Raw genomic sequence first — 25,715 nt, forward strand, 5'->3', positions numbered from 1 at the left:
TTAAATTACTCAAAATTAATCACGATGAAATAATTAAACGAAAATATAGATTAACAGCTTTGTGGCCCTCATATAACATTCATAACAATGTATACTAAAAATAAATTTATATTTAGAAAAATAATTTTAAATCCAATCATTTGTAAATAAAGTCGTAACTGGTACATTTTATGGCTAACTATCGGAATATCAATCAATTTAGCAATAATTTTGTGACAAATAATACGAAAGAATGCAATATAACATCCTAGAATGACTATTAATTTTTACTCTATATTGTAATGAAAAAGAGTTTTATATTTTGTACATGTTAAATACCATAATTATTTACGAAAATAAAAAATAAAAAAAAAAAAAAAAGATTTGTGATTTATTGTCCTATTAGAAATATTTATATAATACGCAACATTTATTTCTAAGGATAATGGAGCATCAGTGTAAGCGCAGATACATTGTATCGAATTTCCATTAGGTGCTTAATTGAAGGTAACGTAATAGTAAAATGGGCCACGATTACACAATTTCATATTATCTATTTTACAACAAATTAGAAAGTGTAGAATGAAATAGCTGGCACTATTTTATCTATGTCTCTTTTTCGTTACAAATCATAAGAGAAAAGGCGATTCTTTCATTTCTTTTTACATGTCAGAGATAAGCTCCGGCTCTACGGTTACTCTTCAGCTCGAGGCTAAATGCAATGAACCTCGAAAGCTCTGACAGTGAAATCGCTGGAAAATGAGACTCGTAAAAAGTAAGATAAATCACGCACGACACCGTGAAAAACAAAAGAAAAAAAGAAAAACAAAAAAAATGCTTGGGAGGAGAGACGTGAAGAAACAATATGAGATAGTTAGAAAATATGGTATATTGCGTAGATGATTATACTTGCCTTCGATTAACAAACTTTCTAGTGTGTGATAAATAAAATTTTAGAAAATCAAATTGATTGAATTCAATTTTAAGAACTCTGTGAATGTATGTAAGTAATTATATTAATATATTGTATACATATGAATATATATATATATATATATATATATATATATATATGATGGAATGAATATTTGATTTTTACAAAGTTTATGATGTAAATGTAACTGTTCAAGTTAAGATTATTAGAGTTAATATTATATGTAAAATATTGAGCTTCTTATGATTTAAAATCGAAAAACTGAATTATAATTCAAAGAGTATTGCATGACTAAAGTTCATGAATTAACGAATTTACATTAGCCTCGATCATTATTTTTATCTATGATATCCTGAATTGAAATATCGGTTAAAAATACAATAAATAGTTGAACAATGTTTATGAAATCCTTCAATTACTGTATATATACAGTCAGTTTGCGTGTTAAAAGTAAGTATTTTTATCGCCACTTGTTATATGATAAATATACTTTTATCGGACTTTTCGTATTGCCATCTTCTAGCTTTAACATAAGCAACAGGTATTTTTTGCAAACTCGATGATTTATTTCATTAAAGTTTACAGTTTCACGAATACTATATTTCATCGGGATATCTAAAATCACTGGCAGATTAAAAAACATGCCACTCGTCGTCAAATTTATTCTTAATAAAGAGCGTAGGCAAGGGGAGCTTTTAATATTGCGAAAGTTCAATAAGATGAACAATATTTTGGATTCTATCCGATTCGGATATCATCTAATTTTTCGAGTGACAAAGCCGTATTATATCTTCGAATAAGAAGACCGCGTGACCTCGAAGCGAATCTTCAACTCCATTAATCGTATTCTCTTGTATAAAATAGTAACGTGGCCTGGCCTGCATACGATATCAACGTTGACTTTCGAGAAGCCTAGGTAGGCTCTTATTAACGTTGCACGGCCGCACGTTTACTCCCCCACACCCAGGATTCCTTGGGCAAAACTTTTTCCTTTATCGGAAGTTAAGTAGTCGCCTACTATATTATGTTGGCTGTCTTGCTTTCATTACCTTCCCTTTCCTTTCGACCGAATGAAGTAAGCACTTGTTTCGCTTGGAATTGCCCTTCTGGAAACTATAAGTTCGCCTATAGTGTAAAATAAATTGAACTGTTACAAATTCAAGTATTATTGATCCATGCTAAAATAAAAAATTACTCGAGGATATGTAAAATAAAATATTGTTTTATAATCATTTAATTATTATAGACACAAGAGAGCTTTATTAAAATCTCAATGATTATTAATCGTATTCCTAATGTACTAAACTACTAATTAGTAAACTTAAAAGTTTATTTCTCTATCTATCAAATCTTAATGAGCATATTAAATTCTTCATATATTAGCAAATAAATGACAATACGTTGACTTGCGCTTTTATACTATATGATTGCGTTGGCTCATCAATATTTTTACAAATAATGAATTTAGTACATGTGAGTTGATTATACAGATTGTATATTACAATTTTATCAATCTGAATAATTATTATGAAATAGATATTAATGATTATTATTTATTCGGAATGGAATATTTTTCTGATAAATAAATTATATTTATTTATATAACTTTGTAAATATATACTTGAGTGTAATTAAAATTAAATCGCATTAAAAATAATGTTTTAAAACATTAGAACGACAAAGAAAACTTAATTAATTTAAACTCAAAGAAACGAAAATTAATTTTATAAAATTTAATTACGAATTAACAAAAACTCATAGTTCTTTTGTAATATTTTAATTTCTACATTAAACGAGTAAAAACGTTATTTTCTTTTTTTCATTTCGAAGACGTAATTTCTGTTTAGAAAATTAAAATAGCTAACAGAAACAAATTAAAAATATCATGTAATAACTTTATATTATAAAACAATTTGATTATAAAATTGTTCCTTTATTTTGTAATACATTTTTTTTTTTTCAAGTATTTTTATTAGGGCTCAACTATTGATAGTAATGTACAATGAATTTAAAACTTAAACAATTAAAATCTTACATTCTTATATTATAACAATTTACATATATGTCTTCGATATTATAGTATAATTATTAATCGTAATCGTAGAACAATAATCTTTAATTGACAAAAACTCCAAAAACTCCGTCAGTTCATATTGATTCAGTATAAGAGCAAAATATATAATACAATGAAAAAGTGAATATCGATTAAATATCAATTAAATATTAATAACAGCACTCAAATTTCTTTTTAATGTCAATTAATATTGAGCGGGTGAAGCATTAACGGATTATTAATGCAGTTTTAATTTTCTCACACATAGCATATAAAAAACAATGGAATATGATAAAGTACAGAGTATTATAAAATCAGTAACTCACAACATAATTCAATCACTAAATCAATATTTACGCATAGTAGACGGAAAAATAATCGATAAAATACATTCAAATATTGATGATTATATTTCTTATTTATTATTATATTTTGTATATTAAGAGAAAAAAAAACCAAATTACTAAAATTTATATTCTACATCCTTATACAATACACACACACACGCACGCACACACACACACGCACACACACACACACACACACATGTATATATATGAATGGCACATGTATATTTTTGAATTTGTATTTTTTTGTATTATTAAATGAAAATGTTATATTTCATTATTTCATAATTTGCAATAAATTCTTATATTATATAACAATGTATACTGGATTATGAAATATACTATTTCGTAACTTTTGATTCCTCATCCACAATACCGTTCGAATGCATTAGTCTAAATATTGAATCAATGCCTTCTATGACGCATTTCCGAATTTTTCTAATCAATCAACAACATACAATTGACTTTATTATTATTTCCAATGATTTAGTATGATTTTGTGAATGATAATAAATAATATATAATAATTACTTAAAGTTATAAAATTATAAAATTCTTTATGTTTTGTATAGTTAGTATTTTTGTTTAAAAAAGCTTTGATATTGAAAAAGTTTTTGACTTACTAATAAGGTGAATACTGGTAATTTACTAAATAATTTGTGAATATTCAATACTTTCCGGAATATATAAGTCGTAATATATAAATACTTTCTGGAAATAAACAAAATAAGAAATATCTCATCGGTCGAATTTTGAAATATGACTTATTCATTATAATTCTTCCTGTTTCATAGATCATATAATAAAGAACTCAAATTAAATTAGTTTTAGTAATTAAAGTATAATTATATTTTTTTTATACTAATATGGAAATATCGATAGAGTTAAGTGGTTAAAAATTTATTTCAAAGAATAAAATAAGAAAACAACTGATTGAAGTAGTATTTTGAAATAAAGTTTTAAGGAAACTCTTTTAATTGTAAGTTTTTTATGTATATATTTCTTATTTGAAGTTGTTGTTTGATATCTTACAATTGAAAGTTTACTGATTATTCTGATTTTAAAATTATAGTTTGACTGGCTTTAAAACGAGGCGTGTGCAATTGTTTTGGCAATATATAAATTAAAAGGTTTTGCATTAATCTATTTGAAGATATATCGCGTTTGATGTGCGCCAAAAACTTTTTGATCGGCAACTACTCTTACAGAATTTTGAAATATTACAATAATTAATTAAAATTACCACTATCAAATGTCATATTTAATATATTTATATGAATTCGTATAATATCATATTTCACAATTCATGAAAAGCACCTTTTATTCATTAGTTTAATTTCTATTGACCAATGCAATTCAAACTTTTCTATATTCTTAATAAAACAAATAGAACAAAAAACTTATGAATATATTATAATCATATATGAATGATGAAGCTAATATAATATTACATATATTATAGTAAAAGAATAAAGTTTCGCAAGATTTTATTTTAGTAATGTATCATTGAAAATACATATTAGATTGTAATATATATATATATATATAGCAATTTCGATATAACATTATTTTAATTATTTAAGATAGAAAAAATTGTGTAAATGTAGTATTGTAAAATTTAGTAGTAAATTAGATAAAAGTTATATAATGTATTATCATCTATTACAGTTTAACATATTATTAATCAAATCTAATTACACTATCAACCAAATGAAATATAACAATATATATTTCAATGGTAAAATAATAGATGGTTTACTTTCATATTTGAAAATTCATTTTAAATAATGTAAATGCAATTTTTCATTTCAAAACATTATTATTATAAAAAAATATAATATATAAAACAGTATGAAATAAAGTCACTTTACGAACTGACTTATTAATTTTAAGTTAAGTCTTCTTCTAATGCAGTTTTTTATTTCAAAATTCTTGAAAAATTAGAAAAAGCTTCTTTTATTTTATTTTATTTTATTCATTTTATGTTATCTAATTATCCATATTATAATTGTGCGAAACTTAGTGTTAAGGAGTTATAGAAAAGATTTACGTTCCCGATTAAGTATTACGGTTTGTATGCCTGTAAATGATATCATCTTCTTTAAATGGGAAAAGTTCCTTTTTTAATCGTTACACCTACAAGATTGAAAGTTTGTATTTGCAACGTATGTATGGAATACTTATGTAATATGAGAAAAGTATATAGTTATAAATTTCAGTTATTTGAATTATTTGGATTAATGAAAGATATTTTTAAATTAGACATCCCAGTATTTTTCATTAGTTCTTGAGTGTGGGTTATTCAACTGTATGTAACTTTTATTAAATCATTGAATATTTGATTCTTGATCATTTTTACATTATGCGTACGTGCAATATATAAAAGTGTTTTGGGTAACCATTTTTCATTACTAATACCTGCATACCACTTATTTAAACTTTTATTTTTTAATTTTAATTTTTTGTTAATAATTTTCTCTTCGAATTATTGAATTGGATTATCTTTGAAATACAGGTAAATATACCATAGTACATCAGTAAGAGTATATATATATATATATATATATATATATAGCAAATTCAATAATTATTAAATGATTATTTTCTGTTAAAAACTCATTAAGATCTGAAAACTTAATATTCTATAGTAATACTCTTAATTGGCTATTCATATATATAGTTTTATAACATTTTGTTCGTATTTTCACGTAACTATCGACAGTATTTGGCTACGTCATACTTTGTTATTTTTGATATTTTATCTCATTTATTATTTCATTAACAATTGAAATATATTACCACTTACAAAATTTCAATAGATACATTTCTACATTACTTATTAATTTAATATATTTGCATAGATTCTCTGATTTTCAATTTACTTACGTAATAGAATTTGCAAGACTATTTTACTTTACGTTATTTTCTATTTAATGCAGAAATTAATATAAATTTTAACTTATATTATGATGTTATGAAAGAGAAATAGATATCCCGCCTATTTAAAAGAATCCTTTCCATGAAAATTATTAATATACTTAGATTCCGAACTTTTTCCTTGTTCTTACTGACTACTTATCTTTCATTTTGAAAATTATTCATTTCACTAGCGTTTTTACATTTTTCCCACCATATTATATTTTAATTAGTAAATTTAGATAATATCATATCATATTTAATATTATCCCTCAAATTATTAAATTTTGAAAAATAATTAAGCGCAATTAATAAAAAAAATGGCTTTTAGCATTAATTGAATAAAATTATTTAAACATTTCTTCAGGTAAAAATTTTATTTCATTTATTTAATTTGATAAGTAGGTTAATGTATTTTTAATCATTTAAAAAAATTATGATATTAAAAATCATAATATACATTCGGAAGTTTGGTATTAGGCGCCAAAGTAAGGAAGGCCAAGAGTTTTTGGTAGTGAACTTTGCACGAGCTGTGTGGAATTTTGTGAAGAAAATTAAATCAACGCAATATTAAGTGAAATAAATTTTCGTTTCTTAATTTGCATTTAATTTAATTTTATACAGTGACTGTATATTTCGACTGTAAAGGCCAGAATCTCACTTTCTAGGATGCATTCTCAAAAGTCAGAAACGATGACATTCAATAATTTTCAAGTAATTGGGCATTTAGAATCATTGCTATATAGACAAAACAATTAAATCAATTGTTATTATCGACAATCAATTTATTAAAAATTTCATTACTATATATTGAATTAATTTGCAATTGTTTTGAATTGCAAAATTGTTTAAAAACAAAACACATGGTCGAACAATATTCTATAATTTCGTTTAATGCAAGTTGTGTTAGAATTCCATAATCTGTTAAAATTCCTTATTACTTATGAATAAATACAAATATCTCATAGTTTATGTAATACTTTGATTAGAATATTTCAATATTTACAGATTATATAACTACTATATATTTATATATTAATCAAGAATCTTAATCTACATACATTTTTTTAGAAAAATAAATTATAATCTTTAGGATCATATTTTATTCCTTAGAAATTAAAAATAATGAATTGACATTTAAAAATTCAACAACTTGAATATAAATAAAAGAATTTTATTAGTTATTTAATTTTATGTAAGTTTAAAAAAATTAATTCATAATATTTTTAATATTATATTAACTTATGTATGAACAAGTGCAAATACAATGTGAATGAACATATTTGAAAATTTGTAGATATATTTTGGTTTAGCAATATTGTTTTATTATAATCTTGTGACTGATATATAATTTAACAGTTCCTATATTATTAAATTGACCATATATTTAAAATTTTTTTTCTTTTGCTCTTGTATTTCTTTAATTCTTATACTGATAATTATTATTTATAGGAATAATGAAAAATATCTCGTGTAGACACGACTATTTTCTATCTTTTTTTTTTTTTTTTTTTTTTTTAAATTTTTAAATTTAAGGATAAATTTTGTAAAAAAAAATATAATAATATTCCATTAATAAGAAAATATACAATTTTAAGTTATACATTTTGTACTGTTTTTATACTAACTATTATATCATGACTATATCGAAACTATTAAAGTTTAATTAAATTGGAATTACAAATATAAATGTATAGAATAAATTATATTTAATCATTGTATCATAATAAAATGTACACGTACATAACATTATATACATATTTACAACAACATTTACTTATAAAATAGGAAGAAAAATTGTTTGTGTTTTTAACGTAATATTTATAGATCTTAAGATAAAAGCATTTTAAAATAAGTTTTTCTTTAATATTAGTGTAACTTTTAAGCATCATTGCTACTTATATAACATTTCACAGCTTATAATTTGAAAAGTATTAAGTTTATTACTCATTAAAAGTTACTTTACTATTTTAGTTTTTCGTTTGCATCAAGGATGCGAAATAATTGAAAATTACTTTTGATTTAACTATAAACCTTATACAAAACGCTATTACAATATTTATTTATTTTCATTTAGCTCAGATAAATAATTATTTTTAAATAAATATGCTTATTTAATTGATTTATATAACTTTAAAATACTTCTCAAAGTGAGATATTTCTCAAATTTTTGAACTAATTTAATTGCATACAAATATTTATGATTTACGTACATATTCAATAAGAATTTATTTTTCATATCAATATGTGATTATTTTTGGAAAGAATAATTTTTATATTCTTTCATAAAATACATAACATTTTCGTATTTCCAATATAGCGATTTTACGACAATTATCGATATATTAATCTGAAATTATGAATAACCTGAGATATATATAAAAAAAAGTGTTTCAAAATTAACAAATAATCTTATGATATTTTCTAATTTTTCTTCTAAAAATGTCTCAAAAATCTAATTGGCAATCTTTACTAACAAATACAGTAATATTTATTTAGACATCGAAGAACTCTTATTTTATATTTGTAAGAAGAAGACATACTCGTCAAATCTTTTTACTAAACTAGTAATGTGATAGAAAAAAAATATATATGTATAATTAAATATAAAATAGGTTGTATCTATAAGTTTAATGAAATAACATTTTTTCATTTTTAAGAATTATTTGCATTGCCTGACTTATTTCTGTTTTATCTCAAATCCATATCGGTATATGAATTATGTTAGACTAACATAGTTAATTAGAAAGCACAAAGTTAATTGAGAGGACGAAATATCGTAAAGGCTTAGTTGCAAAAAGGGTAGGAATCGCAATCTCGAAGCGCTTTCTCGACGATTAAAAGTGGTTTCCAACAACTTTCAATCCACCGCATAGTCGGATGCGATTGACGACGAATCAGTTCACGCAACTGTTATTTATAGTCTCTCCTACTTAGCTTATGGCTGTGTGCATGCTCTTGCGTGTGTGCATTTGATGATTTCAATAGAGTGGCATTTGCAATGACTATGTTCATGCCAATATTTAATATTTTTCACCGTCTGCTGGATTTGCGCAGATAGAACGCAACTTATATCAATATTTATAATATCATACGATATATATTGCTTCAACACAGGGTAGCAATCATATTTGTATCAATAAAACCATACTACGTATCGCTGGACATCAATATAAATGTTTACTTCTTCTTTCATAGTAATCGATTACCAGAAACTATGTTTATTTTTTTCTAATTTATTTTGTATTTTTTTTTTTTTTTTTTTTTTCATTTCTCATTCATAGGAGTTGGTGCTACGAATCATAAATTATTTAGTTTGCAAAGTAGTATTGTGTCGTACATTTATCAACGTTGTTTGATTTAGACAAACATTGAATATATGTGTACTGGTCGAAGCTCGAAATGACGAGTATAAAAAAATCTAATTGTAATATAATATAGTTGTAGGATAGAGATAAAAATATGATTAAAATAGCTTTTGCATAATAAAACTGGAAATTTTTCAATTCTTCGAAAAAATATTCAGGAATTTTTCTTCAGAAACGAACTGGAATGAATGTAATAATATGTAACTTAATTGAAGAATTCGTAATATAGATTTTATTATAATACCTTGTCTGATATTTATTTAAATTAAAATTTACACGATATTAATTGAATTAGCTCAATTATATAATTTAAAAATGGCCTCTGATAATCATGAATTTGTTATACCTAAGATTGTACACAAAACCTAAATATTATTGTTCTCAATAAAACAAGTAGTTGTAAATACTGTTTATCATTGTAAATTATTGAAATAAAAATGAAATATTAACTATGAATTAACTAATTATTAACTAATGAAATATTAAAGACAAACTAACCAGAATTGATGGACCAGTATAGATGAAATAATTTTGATAAATCGGTTTCCTTAGTACGCCGAAAGAATCTATAATATCATTATAATTTTATGATTAATAGGACTCAGAAAATGATATAACTAAATGAACAATACATACGTTGTAATAAAATTTAAAGTCAAATAATTAAATATGATATATGAATTTGTAACTTGTAATCAACATAATTTAAGCAATACTAAATTTAATTTTTTTCACCGTTAAACAGTAGTTACTCTTTTAAAGGAATACAGTTTAAGTATTTCGTTAATTATATTCGTTTTTACGATAAAAGTAACAAATATTTTTGCGTAAATGATAACGTTTAATTATTAATTGAAATAATTTTTTTAAATAATTACATATGTATAATATTTGGATAATTAAGTTTACATAAAATTAGATATATCATCATTTATTTTCTATGTTTAATATTAACATTCGCTTACCTAATTGTTATATTATAAATTCAAAAGTTACGGAAAATAAATAGAATAAATTTTCATATTAAAAAGAATTTTCTTAAATTTATAATAATAATAGTTCAAAATCAAAAATAAAATTGAATGAAATAAACTTTTATTATATATCCACATATAATTATAAGTATAATCTATTTAATCATGAGATATGTAATTAAATAAATACGTATGACATTCTCTATTCAATTCTGCCAAACTATATTTAATCTGCCTATTATCCTATTATATTTAAATCTACAAGAATACTCTTTCGTTGCATAAAATTATATATACATATATACATGATTTCATAAAAGAATTTTCAATTTTTATGTTAACTGTTTGCTATAAAAGACAGTTTGTAATTGAAACATATTATATAATATTTTTGGAATTTACTCACAGAAAGATTATTCTTCCGGATTTTGGTGTAACTGGATAAGAAATCGATTAAATACAGTCAGATAGAATCGAATAGAGAATAAGCATGATATCAATTTTATTCCAACGTATACTTTCAGGATTACATTTTGGATAAATAGTTTTAATAGATTTAGAAACCATCGTTCAAAAATTATAATAGGAAAAAATGTAAAAACAATGTAAACAAATTAGTTGCAATATAAACTATTGAGATATTAAATGTCAGAGAATATAAAATAAAAAGAAAAATTGTACCCTTATATGTATTAAAATTATTTAAACTTATAATACAATGTTAAGTTGAGTTATTTTGGAATTCGAATGTTATTATATGCTTTCAAATTTCATGTTTATGAGAATTTAAAGTAACAATAGTTATACAAGATATTTTTGAATCTCTCATTACTAGTGTTCGATTTCCCAATATTATTATCATACGAATATAACATGAAATACAATGTGACATTTGGGAATATTGCTAACTCAGTTAAAAAACCTTGCGGTATTGAAACCGAAGATAGTGGATTCGATTTCTCGTGTGGTCAAACCGTAATGTTTTTCCCAAGAACTTTCCATGCTATTTAAATAATCTTAATAATAAATACTTTTGAAAATTGTAAATATATTTTATTATTATATTGTTATTAAAAAATTTGTAAATATACACAATGCATTGTATTGAATTTTTATTAATTATATGAGAAAAGGAACTGAAACAGAATTCCATTTCATCGTATTTAATCAAGTAATAAATGGTTTAATTGCAAAAACTTTTCATTATCATACAATTTCTAAAATATTTTTGTAATCTTTATAAAATTAGACTAAATTCCTCGGCGTAAGTGAAATAGTCTTTTAAGCAAATGATATTTTGCAATTGATTATAATTGATTATTGAATATAAAAAGTATTTAAAGGTAATAAAATATTAAAAATATTAATTAATTATTAATTATTCAGAATTTTGTTTGAGTACGGTTAAGATTTATTTCCCGTTATGAAAATTTATTTGAAAGCTGCTTATAGTACAAAGCAAAAGTAACAAAATAATAATTTATTTTAAGATTTTGCATGAATGCTTATTTAGAACATGGAACTTTTTTATTTTTAGAATTTGCCTGTTCCTATTTCTATCCCTTTCTTCTTCATGAATTTTAAAACTTAATTTTATTAAATTTTTGTTTAATACTGAATTATCCTTCGTTAAAAATAACTTATATAATATGGAATACATTTTAATTAATGAATATATATTATACTGTTTTAAAAAATAATTTAGCCCCTTAAAGTTAGATTCAATATGAAATTTGATATTTTACATTAAACTTCACGATTCAGTAGAAATATTATTTTACAAATTTTGAGAAATATGAAATTAAATAATATACTTCAGGATGTTATATTTTAACTTATTTAATTTCCATATACCTTTGATATTACATCACTTTTTTATAGTAATATAATATATAAATAAATAAAATAATAGCGCATTATATAATAGCCCCTATGAAAAAATAAAATATGGACAACAAAGACTTTCAGTTACATGATAAGATTCTGTAAGAAAGAATTTATTTAGTATAAGCATTTCTTGCAATTATCTATATATATATATATATATATATATATATATATATATATACAGATACACGCCCAACCACGTACCCCCCCCCCCCCCACTAATAAAAATATTTATAAAAGAATAATAAAACAGACAAGTCGTAAATTCTGTTACTACATAAAATAAAGATAATGTAAACATGAAGAAATATTGAATTTCAGTTTAATAAAATAAATAAAAAAAGCAAAATACAAAAGAGTAATTAATGCAAGACAAAACAGGAATTATTGAAAATTTGAATGTGTAAATGTGATTATATTAACAATATATATTTTAGATTAGAACACCAGTACAATAGTATAATAAAAGTAAACGGGTGTTTAATGTTGTTGATGAGAACATTCATATCTTACACTTTCCGTTTGTTTAATCAATCATTCGGAACAAATAATAAAATTAATTATTTCACAGAAACATCTGTTTTAACTAACTCAAACAGGTAATTTATACAAAACTTTGTAAATACTTGAAATGAAAAATTTATTACAAATATTGACGTTTATTTCATGGTAAATTTAAAATTGGTCAAACGTTAAAATAAATCGTAAATCAATTATAAATATTATTTTAGTTGAAATAATCGTTCTCTAAGCATTTGAATATATTTAGTTAAAAATATTCTATTCTTAAATTTCACGTTATTAGTATAGTTTGTTAAAAATATAAACTAATTGTTCTGTTTTTATATTATTTTATAAATTATAATCTCGGAAATTATAATATTCAAATATTCTATATGAATATCAATAAAAATGAACCAATATGTTATGAAAAAAATTAATTTTTATTTATTTACGAATTTTCTACGTATCCATACAAATAATCTATTGAATTATATAAAGAAAATATATTGTAAATTTATAAATATAAATGAATATTATATGGAATAATGAATATTATTTATTTATCATATATTGTAAAATATATATTATCTATTATTATTTATAAAATGATTAAGAATTTATTATATATTAACGTTTCTATTACTAATAAAAATATTTTATATTCTATATTAGTAAATATCTCCAATCTTTTTTTAAGACTTCATATTAAAGTTTAAAATACTAAACGTAAAATTGCACAAAATTATTAATTAACTCATATCTTTACGATTATATTAATTTTATAAATAGAAGCCTAAATCTTAATCAAGTTAAGGATAAAACTTAAAACTTTAATAAGTTGTACAGCACTTTTTATATTATAGATAAAATGTCAACAAATTAAAATTAAATAATAATAAAAGATGGAATGTTTATATTAACTACTTATAATTATAGACAACATGTTTAATTGAAAAATGAAGTTATATTTAAAAAATAATGAAATACTACACGTTCCAAAATATTCAAATTTTTTTGTATTTCATTTTTGTGAATATAAAAAATTTTAAAAATAATATGCCAAATATAAATGTATATATTAAAATCAATAACAATAAAAATAATAACAATATGATACAATTTAATTTAATTTAATTTTATGAAATAACTGAATTGGAAGGACAAATGAAAATAAAGAAATTAATAAATTAATTATACAATTAATCTATACAAATTAAATATGTTATTGTGCATTTAAAATTACAGTTTTTCGGTATTATTTGTAAATTGAAAATTAAGTCTATTTATTTTAATTTTAATTTTAATTTAATTGACATAATTCATAATTATGTTCTTCGCTTAGATTGATTTTTTATTCACAGTAATTAAAATATGAATTAATTATTTATATGATTATATATATTACTTATTAAATATTAGATTTTTTCTCCTATAATTAATTATGTTTCAATATATTTACGATCGATTTAATATTTAGAATATGAAAATATATTATAATTAATTACTTAACGGAGTATATTTAAGGAATTTGTATGATATTTATGTAGCATATTATGAAATTTATCAAGTTAATATACAAAAATAACTATTACTCATTATTTCGTTGAAATAATGAGTAATTAAATAATTAATTCGTTAAAAAAAAGTATAACGTAATTAAAAATAGAAATTGAAACAGCAAATGTACACAAAAAAGGTTTTAATAATAAATTAGCCACTTAAAACTATACATATTTGAAAGTATAGTTTCTATGTATTGGTTGAAAAAGTAGACTCGTCAAACTTTATTATGGAATACTATTTTTAGCCAGATTAACGTATTTCCTATGAAGAACGAAATCGTAAAGCCACTAATGATAAAGTTCTATGATAGAAATAAATCGTGTATCGAGCTTTTTAATTTGTACAAAAATTACAAACAACAGTTGATGACAATAGTACAATAAATGTAAGTAATATAAGAGTTAAGTATATGAAAATTAATTATCCTACGATTACATATCTCATTTTACTTATAAAAGGGAACAATAAAATTATTCAACGTAATATACATATATATTTATATATTCAAGTTAAAAAATCATGAATTATACTTATATATATATATATATATATATATATATATAATATGATTTTTCTGTTTAATTGTAATGTATAAATTATAAAAAAACAAACATTATTTTATATGCAATACGTCATTATCAGTAATTTTCAGGTTACGTTTAATTTTATATTTTATAAAATTTTTATTAAATAAATGCAATTTAATTAAATAATAATAATGGAAATAAGTAATTTTGTATTAATTTGTTAATGGGATTCTGAACGTAATGACAATATTTATAGATATGAGATAATGCTATATTATCCTCCCTAATTAAAATATGTTGATTTATTTATCCACTTAAATATTACATATCAATAAAAAAATAATAGAATTTTAAGAATAGTTTCATATAATGTTGGGAAATGTCAAACTGTTCTTGTAAACATTAATTTGTTTACAAGATTTCAAGGAAAAAACGTAAAATTGTTCTGCAAGTAAATGCATTTGTTAATATATCACTAATTACAAAATATATATTATATCGATTTAAATATTTTATTAGTTTAAAAACTATTACTTAAGATTTGTCACATTCACATTTAATATGCGTTCCCATTATAAATGTATGATATCGAGCAATGATGTATCTTAAAATTTATTTTTTTCCCAACATTTAATATTATATTTAATCTAACGGTTAAAATAAATATAATTTCCGAATTTGCAATATGACAATAATGAGTTACGTGAATTTTCATCTTTAAATTTGGCAGCAACAAATTCCTACTGTTCGCGCTATTTCTCGTAATAATCAATCATGATATTCTATTATTAGAATCTTAAAAAAAATTAATATTCTTCAGATTACATAGTCAACTTTTAGTTCTATTTATAAATATTTTAGTGTTGATAAATAGATAGAGATGAAGTAGTTATTTTTATATTCTAGACGTGAACATCAAAGTCAAGTCCAAGGTGGCAAAATGACTGTAAGCTCTCCTCGATCAATTATTATCAATTGGAAGTAATGACAAATGATTATTTATTATGTAGTAAAAGATATTTAAATTATATAAAAGTTTTTTGAAAACTTTTACATTATAAATTCATCTAAATACTGTTTTAATGTATTCATACTGTAAATTACAAACTCAAAGTTAATATTAACTATAAATGTATAATGAAATTATTAGAAACTAACTGTTTTGTATAATATGTTTTTTCTAATTATTTTACGTATTAATACATATTTTTCTGCTTACTAATACTTATAGTTTTCAGAAAATTTCCTAATTATAAATTGTTATACACTAATTATATTATTATATATAGTAGTCCAACGATAAACTTATAAGATTTTATTTAAATATATTAATTTATAACTTCTTCTTTTTTTTTTTTTTTTAATGAAATTCGTATGAATATTAATGTAGTGAATGTAATACTATAAATAAACTTGGCCATTTAACGAAATAATAATTGATGTCATCTCAACCTCTAGCAATTTTTACTTCATTTAAATTAAAAATGTTAATGAATAATTTTATATTATCTGTATAAAATATATTAAAATCTAAAAATGAAAACATTAATAATAGCATTATAATGTATGAATAAATAATTATTTTCCAATGATATATTTTAGATTTTCCTTTTTTTATTTAGGTATTATAATTTGCAGTAAACAATTTTTAGATTTTAATACCAAGTGAATTTTGTAAGGAAAGCGCAAATTTGAAAAAAATATTTAAAAACTTCTAATAATAGAATTTTTTTAATTATATACATTTTATATGAAATATATAATTTAAATAATGAAATTCAATCAATTATATACATCGGAAATTATTATAATTATTATTATTACTGAGTAACTGGTTTAAAATTCATAATTTTTTAAAATTTGATTCTTTGTATCGAGATGCTGAGTCACTTTTCAGATCAGTAGTTGGAAAAAATTATTTATTTTATTTTTTAAATATATTTACTTTCATTTCATATTCAATTTTTTGTTTTTGTTTTAGTATAAAATATGTCTTTCAATGTGATGGCTAACAATAGAATATCTGTAAGCTTTTTATTTTTTCTTTTTATTCTTTTTTCTCAACGATATATCGTATGTCAGATTTTAAACGAAGGTAGATTATAAATACGTGTATCCATATATAATTGATTATGATAATCAATAGAACATTGTTGTAATTATTATTAAATGACATAACAATAAAGATTAATTCGACAGCAATGTTATTTCAATTTGACGTTTCAACATAGAAGTGATTAATATTACTTATTATTAATTATTAGTGAAGTATTTTATTTTTGTCAAATATATTGATCCTAAATTGATTATAAATGTTAAAACTACTAATTAAACGATTGTAATATTTAAGTCACTTTATTTATAAAAAAATTAATTTATAAAAAAAAAATTTACTTTCAATTTTGTGAATACGATATGCAACCCCGTGCCTATATTATACACACACGCACAGGCACACGCATACGCACATACGCGCGCGCGCACACACGCATACACACACATATATATATATATATATATATATATATATATTATATACATAGGTATATACATTGTATACATACATATAGGACATCTACCACGTGCTATTCTTATAGAAAATGACTAGGCATGAGAAATATCTGTGGACAATGGGAAAAAAAAAAAGGAAAATAGAAATAAAGAATAGAAAATAACGACATGACCTAGTATTCGTAATAGACTATACAAAAACAAATAGAATGGCATACAAAACCTGGCGTAGCAAAGTGTGCACTCGCGGATATGCTGACGTGCACTTCCACAAATATATTTTCTTTGAATCCGACGAATGTAAATCCAATTAACAATGTGCTTAATATACAAATATTAGTACATTCGCATACTTATCTACATGTAGATATACGAAAATTAGCAATGATGGAAGTACTATGTCAAATATACGAGATAAATAAATAAATATATTTTATTTTTTCACGTATGAATTTAAAAAGTCTAAGTTATTTTGACGTAAAAGCAAAATTAAACTAACTATGAGGTTAAGTGTAGAGTGAAGATATAAGTATGAATAGGTTTGTTTGCAGTGGTCGTGAGTTCCGTACTTTGCAAGGTGGGCCGAGTTTGGATTCTTTTCGGAGGGGCGAGAGAGGGGAGAGAGTCGCCGCTTGCGAATGCTATTTATTAGACTAACAGCCAGTCTAAATGCAATAAACACGTGTGTATATTTTTATGGGGTAAGATAATGCCTTAATTCAGTATATAATAACTATGTAATAATAATAATAATAATAATAATAATAATAATAATAATAATAATAATAATAATAATAATAATAATAATAATAATAATAATAATAATAGTGAACTTGTATTAATTAAAATTGACATTTCATGAATAAAATTAAATTACAGGAAAATTTTATATCAATATTATTTATGATATCATTTCTGCTAGACGTAATTGTCAAATCGAAAAAAGGTTATGATGATGATTAAATATTTTATAGGCAAATCATAATAATATATATTAAAGTAACAAATAATCCGAACCATGATAAAATCCTTTTCTTTAACTTTTACTTATTAAAATAAGCAAGTGTATACATAAAGGAAAAGTCGAGCTTATAAATAATTAAATACAACTACCATATTTGGAAAATAATGCAAAAATAATTATATTAATAAAGACGACGAAGATTAAAAGCTTAACTCTCTCATTCGGTTCAATAGTACTTTGCAACGATAATGGAAGAGGAGAAAAGACCAAACCCAACTATAAGATAAACCAGAAGATACCAAAAAGCTCTATAGAAATAAACAAAATAAGCAGGTAAAAAATAGAGAATAGTTCCTTAATAACGATTTATCGATCTCAGCTTAGAGCGTGGCCCACATCTACATGTACACATACACATTCAGCGTGCTTGGGTGGCACATCAACTATTTATCCGACTTCAGTCCTATTGTCTCTTCTTTACCTCCCTCACTATCGGTATATTGGTAACCTCTCTTTACTTTTTCTTTCTCGTGATCGATAGCCAGTCGTTTAACACATTGACACTTTGAGGGAGGGAGTGAAAGTAGTCTACTGTGTTAAGTGTATCTTCGCGCATTGTTCATGCGTGTGGATACGCACGAACGCCTTTCTGACCTTGTCAGTATCAATATCAGCAACGTGATTTCATTAGCTATTGTTCCATTCTCTCTCTCTCTCTCTCTCTCTCTGTCTCTCTCTCTCTCTCTCTCTTTCTCTCTCTCTCCCTCCCTATATATATTTGCTCTCTTAAGTACTAGCAATGGAATTAAATGGAGAAAAAATATATGACCAAGCCTATTTCAATTTAGTTTATTCTCTTCTTTTCCAGACTAAATCGATAAGTAGTTGTATACATGATACTATTTATTTTTTGTGCGGGTTTCAAGGGATTGCATTTGAGGTTAGACTCAATCGACTATTTAATGAGTTAAGGGATGAATAATATTGACTTTTAGCGCACGCTTTACTTTAGCGACTGTGCCTTAGCAAGCCTTACTTGAAAAGACTTTTGGAAAATTAAATTTTTTCGATCAATATTCATTCGATGTATTTGTTTAGAATTGCATATAACGGTACGTTACGATAGATTTACCGATTAAACAATTTTAAGATTTATTTAAATGGAGTTACATTTTTATTAAATACTATTTTTTAATATTTATATGAAATGAGATGAATAAGATATTATTGCAACGGTTTAATTCCATTTATGTAACAAAATTTATCATAAAGTACCACATTCTTCAACACTACAAGTACATAATAGAATCTATATGACATGTATATTTTTAAGTTCAATAGCAAATTTTATCCGCAAAACATATATAAACATTCAAAACCGAAAGAAGTACGTGAATTGTAGATATTGTATTTTTAATTGTATTGACATGTTGTCTTTCGTTATTAATTGTCAACCTATAGTTGTTATTAATGAAAATATACTTATTTTATATTAGTTGTTGGAGCAGAGAATTTTTGAAATTAATATATTCCAGAATATTTCATCTCATAATAAAAATTCCTATTGATTTGTTGAAACTTTTCGATTGGATAAACATCATTTCTTTTGAAATTTGAAGCTATTATTACTATTAATTACATTAAAATGACTTGAAAGTAATGCTATCCATAATCTTAATAATTTATATTAAAAATAAATATACTCTATGATAAATGTGTGGGTAAAAATAAATGTATGTAAAAATACAATTGTTACACCTAAACATAAAAATAATTTAGAAACATGCTAATATTAAAATAATTAAAAATAATTTTAAGCATAATAATTATTATATTTATACGAAAAATTAATATTAATATATAATTGAAATTATCAAAGATATTTTTCAGTTATATATTGACAGGTTTGAAATTGCATGTTACATAAATTTTTAAATTTTAATAGATATTGAATGTATGTTGATATTGCCTTTTTGAACTTTAACAGACAGTTTTATCATTTTTATTATATTTCTAATAAATAATAATAATTTATTAAGACTCAAGATGATTCAAATAGATGGAATCATAAAGCTTCAATGTATTTAGATTTTCTTTAGAACGGAAATGTTTTTATGATTTTATAATAATTACAAAACTATTTCAGAAAAAGCTTAATTAATAATCTAATTAATCATACAATTAATATATTTTATTCGTAATTTTAATTATTTATATTAATAAAATAAATGTTTTTATATATAAATTTGTCGATTTAAGATGATATTTAATATTATGTTTTTTTATTGTATTTTTTTTTTTTTCATTTTAAACTTATTATATCATATAAAAATTATAATTATAATATAATTTAAGAAATTAAAATTTTTTATACATAATATTTTTCATTTAAAATAAATAATTATTATATTGGAAACATAATTTTTTTTTTTAAATAAATATGTTCCACAGTTAGGCAGCTAATGGCAAATGTTACTATCTCGATCAAACCAGTATTTTACTGGAGCTGTATCCCCTTAATAGTAAATATTAGATAATCTATAATTCTTAATGGTCAAATAAATTAATTTCAAAATTACTTACTAAATTGATTATATGACCAAACTAATATAAAACTTAAACGCATATTGTTAAATACATTTAAATTCGTAAATGATACATTTATTAAGAAACGTATGCTAAGCAATAAAAATGCAGATGGAATAAGTAAATGTTAGCTTCTTATCTTTAAAATATTATTTTCTCAATTATCATGATAAATAAATTGAAAATTAATTTAATCAACTTATGTCCCCTCTCATTCATTAATTTAATTTAAATTTTATAAAAAAAAATTAATTTTAATGCCGTTTTAGAAATTTTCATTGATTCGTTTATTATATTTTTAAAATAAAAAATAAAATAATACTTATCATCAAGTATTTTATATAAAATATGCAACAGTATAATTAAAATATAATTAGGCACTTTAATATTCAAAATTATGTTTGAAAGGCATAAGAGAATGGTTACATTAAAAAAAAAAAAATAAGGAAAAAAAATACATCGTACATTGTATTGAAGTAATAGTATTTTTATTTATCAACAACAATTAACGAAGTGAAGTCATTTCAAATTTATTTCCAACAATGTAAAACTTCTAAAGGTTACGATAAATATTTTAATAATTTTTAAAGATATTAAAATTATGTTAATTTATGAGACAATTTACTCGAAAGCGAGTAGTGAACAGTTAATATTATATTATTTTATTAGTAGGTGCTTCCTTAAGCTTGATAAGACGGTTGTATTATCTCAATCGTGATTATTTATAAAAAAAATATGCTGAATAAATATATATGGAAAAATGATGTTAGATAATGACTTTCGATACTACCCCGGTTTTGGAAAAATGAATGAAATGAAGTAAAATTTTGGATACATTAGGAACAAATTGATATTTGTCTTCTGTATATTTCATTGTAAATCGAACTTATTTTTCAGTTAATTACATTATATGAAGTATTTATACGTATGAAGAAAAAATTTAAACGAAATAAATTGTACTCAGATATTTGAAATATGTAATTCCATCAACGTGAGGTGCAATTAAAGCACATTTCTTTTTATAACCCTATGTTAATGTTTAACGCACTTTCTTCGTTTGCTAAAAGAAAGTCAATATTTCTAATAGCGTTTAATGTTGAAGGTTGTGTATGTCCCCCAGAAGAAGCAGTAAAATATGGCCTGATAGCATGACACGGTTTTATGTAGACTTTGTAGTATCTAATAAAGTAAAGAGAAAGAAGAAATGGAATGGTTAAATGCAGTTCTATGACATGTCATGACCTTGTTTATACCGAGATTATGAAATTATGACATAAGGTGGAAATTTCAAACACTATGAATTAACATTATTTTCCAAATAATTAGTTTATTTGATATATATATATATATATATATATATTGCTTTCAAATTGCCCGTACGCTGATAAAAATATTTACGAATTAAAATTTATATTGTAATGAATATGATATATGTTGACTTATGAGCTTGTATAATTGTTAAGAGGCTGTAAAATTTACAAGAAATTCGTTTAACATTCAAAAGACATTGTTTAATTATGAAGGATATTATGATGAGAATAATATAGTCATGCTAAACGGATAAGCTGAATTCTTATTTCTATTTTATGAACGCATATGCGCACGACAATAGATAATGTAAATGATAGTATCAGATTAATTACGAAGCATTATAATTAACGGAGTGACATTTTGTTTTAACTCGAGTTATTTGTTTTAGCGTAAAAACGTACTATGCGAAAAGAAAACTTTTGAACTTTCAGATATTTTACTAATTGACCATCCATGTTGTATATATTCTTATTCTTATTATAATTCCAATATGACTTTTGTATGTTTAATGGCTCCGATATCTTGACTAATAGTTTACTTGAGTTAGTACTAAATTACGTTTTCTACTTGGCACAATCGTTATCTCTTTCAATATTATATGCTGATTTTTCTAAAGAATTACAGGATAATCGATTACCAGAATATACATACAATCGATATTTCAACTGTTATACTTTAATAAATATGTTTTAAAATACATTTTAATGTTTAATTGTAAGTCTTCTCATTAATAATAGTTAATGATTGTTTAATATTTCATAAACCATTGCATTTAATTAATTCGATTATTATATTTATCCACTTATATTTATTGCATTAAGATTTTTATAATAAAGTAATCGGAGATTGAAGTTGAAAAATTTAATATGTCTACAATATACTTTCAATACAAAACTGCGGATATGTTTACACTTCAAATATACAGTTATTTTAAACAATAAGATATTATAGTTACGAATACTTTAAAATCAATATAAATTAATTAAAGAATGAAATTACATATTTAAGATGAATAATTGATATTGAAAAATTTGTTATTTTTGAATTTTATGTAATTTAAAACAAATATATTTATATGATATATAGAATGTGGGATATATTATATTACGATTTTAAAAAACTTTAATTCATGTAAGTAATGAGTAAAAAAAAAAAAAAAAAAAAAAAAATTTTTTTAAAATTTTTTTACATTCTATCTAATCTAACTCTAATATCAGTGTATATTATATAAAAAAATTTTATTTTTATAATAAATATTTATCAAACAAATTTTTTATAAGCAAATTCAACAAGCCAATCTTGGAATGTATTATGTATATTTCTTTAATAATTTTTTATTAACGTAAATTCTCATTTTATTATTATCATTTTATTATTTATAGAGCTTAGAACATTATCGAAAGCTGCCCTAAAAACTTAAAATCAATTTTCTTCCGTTGTAAAAGAATGTTACGTCGATTCAATGAAAGAAATATGGAATATAATACTTATAAATACGTACGGTGTTCATGAAATTTACCAAAATTTTTTCTCAATAATAACACAATAGAGATATAATTAACAATAGGTTGGAAATATTTTGTAACTTACTATTTTACGTGTTTATGAAAGAATTCATTTCATTATTAAAATAGAAGATATAATTAGATTTAATAAATGTAGTACATATTTTCTGAAGTTATATATTATATGAAATTTAAATTTTTAAATGTAGACTTTCTTTTTAAACAATCTTAAATTTAATTTAAATTTGAATTAATTTTAAAAAGGAGTTACAATTATTTTTCTATTGCATATTTTATTGTTTTCACTAAGTACTTTATTATTATATCTTGAATAATAAATGTATTATTCATCTTATTGGAAACGGGAGCCATTTTTTAATCAAATCTTTATTACTAACGGAAATACACTCGTAATAAAATTTAAAATACCTTTAATTATTTAATTAATCAATAGATTTATATAATAAATAAGTATATATATAAGAAAATTTTACTATTTTTAAATTGATACTTGTCTATGAAAACAAATAATATCGAAAGTTTTCAATATATTATAAGTTATAAATAATATTTTCAAATAAAAATTGATTGCTTATTCAATTCTTACGTGCTTCTTATTCTTAAAAAATTCTTACAAATGATTATAGATGTCGATAATTGATCATTCCTAGACAAATCAAAGGATCACATACATTTTAAAACTTTAAAAAAAGCATTGTTCATCATTGGAACATTTTGATCGATGAACATTATGATTGATCTCTAAAATGAATCAATCAAGCAAGATATCATCTATTACATTGGTATATTCAAGGATGTCGTGGTCATTTAATGCTCTTTCTTCCATGAAACTTACATTTTTATAATATTTAAGTTATACTTTTAGAAACGATAACAGATATAAATCGTAAATTTTTCTTAATAATCGATCGCTTTAATAAAAAAATTCAACGCAATAAGTTATAAAATGAACAAAGTTTTATCTATAAAAAATAGACAATTTTGTTTAACTAGTATATTTTTATTTTTTTTTTTTTTTTTTAATATAGATATTTCAATGTTACAAATATCTTTTTCAATCTCATTAATTAAATATGGGACATTAAAAAAATACTGGTTAAAATATAGAAAACAATGTATTATTTTAAATTTTCAAACAAAGTATTCAATTAATTAAAAAAAATTATTCCGCATTTAAAAACAAAAAGCTCTCTGACAATCTAATGCACAGAAAAATATTAAAAATCAATACGAATAACATTGTGATTAGTTGATGTACTACTTTAATCTATTAATTCATAACATTAGTATTTCATATTTTTCAGTAGACGTTTTTAATGCGATTTCTGGTTTACAGAAATTCTTGCACTCCCTGTTCGTAGCGAGTGAGTCAGATTATATATTTCTAGGAAACGAGTTAATACTGTTTTCATTTTAGCCTACTTTTAGGATATTTTTGTTTGAAATATTTATTTTACTATTTGTATTTATCATATATCTTCAAGCAATTCATTCATTACTTTCATTATTAACGTTATTTAAGATTTTCGGCACGTTGAATAAATAAAATACAAAGTTCACTAAACATTGAGACCAATTTTATTTTTTAGTATTAAAATCACAGGAACTTCAATTCACAGGTTCAATGTACTTGTATTATATTTGTATTGTAATATATATTTTGTAAAGAGTTACAAAATATTTAATTGTATATTTTTTACTAAAGTACAAACGGTACCTTTTATTGCAAGTAAATACCTGGCAGAATTCTCTATTTTAAACAAGA

The 25,715-nt window shown here is 22.5% G+C and overlaps 1 protein-coding gene across 1 annotated transcript in view; it reads right to left on the reverse strand.

Moving 5' to 3' along the window:
• The window catches only part of SK (small conductance calcium-activated potassium channel), a 155,577-nt gene that overhangs the window by 122,001 nt on the left and 7,861 nt on the right, over positions 1 to 25,715 (reverse strand). The window lies entirely within an intron of this gene.

Source organism: Ceratosolen solmsi, unplaced genomic scaffold (assembly GCF_000503995.2).
Source record: "Ceratosolen solmsi marchali unplaced genomic scaffold, CerSol_1.0 scaffold6, whole genome shotgun sequence".
Taxonomy (NCBI): Eukaryota; Metazoa; Arthropoda; class Insecta; order Hymenoptera; family Agaonidae; genus Ceratosolen; species Ceratosolen solmsi.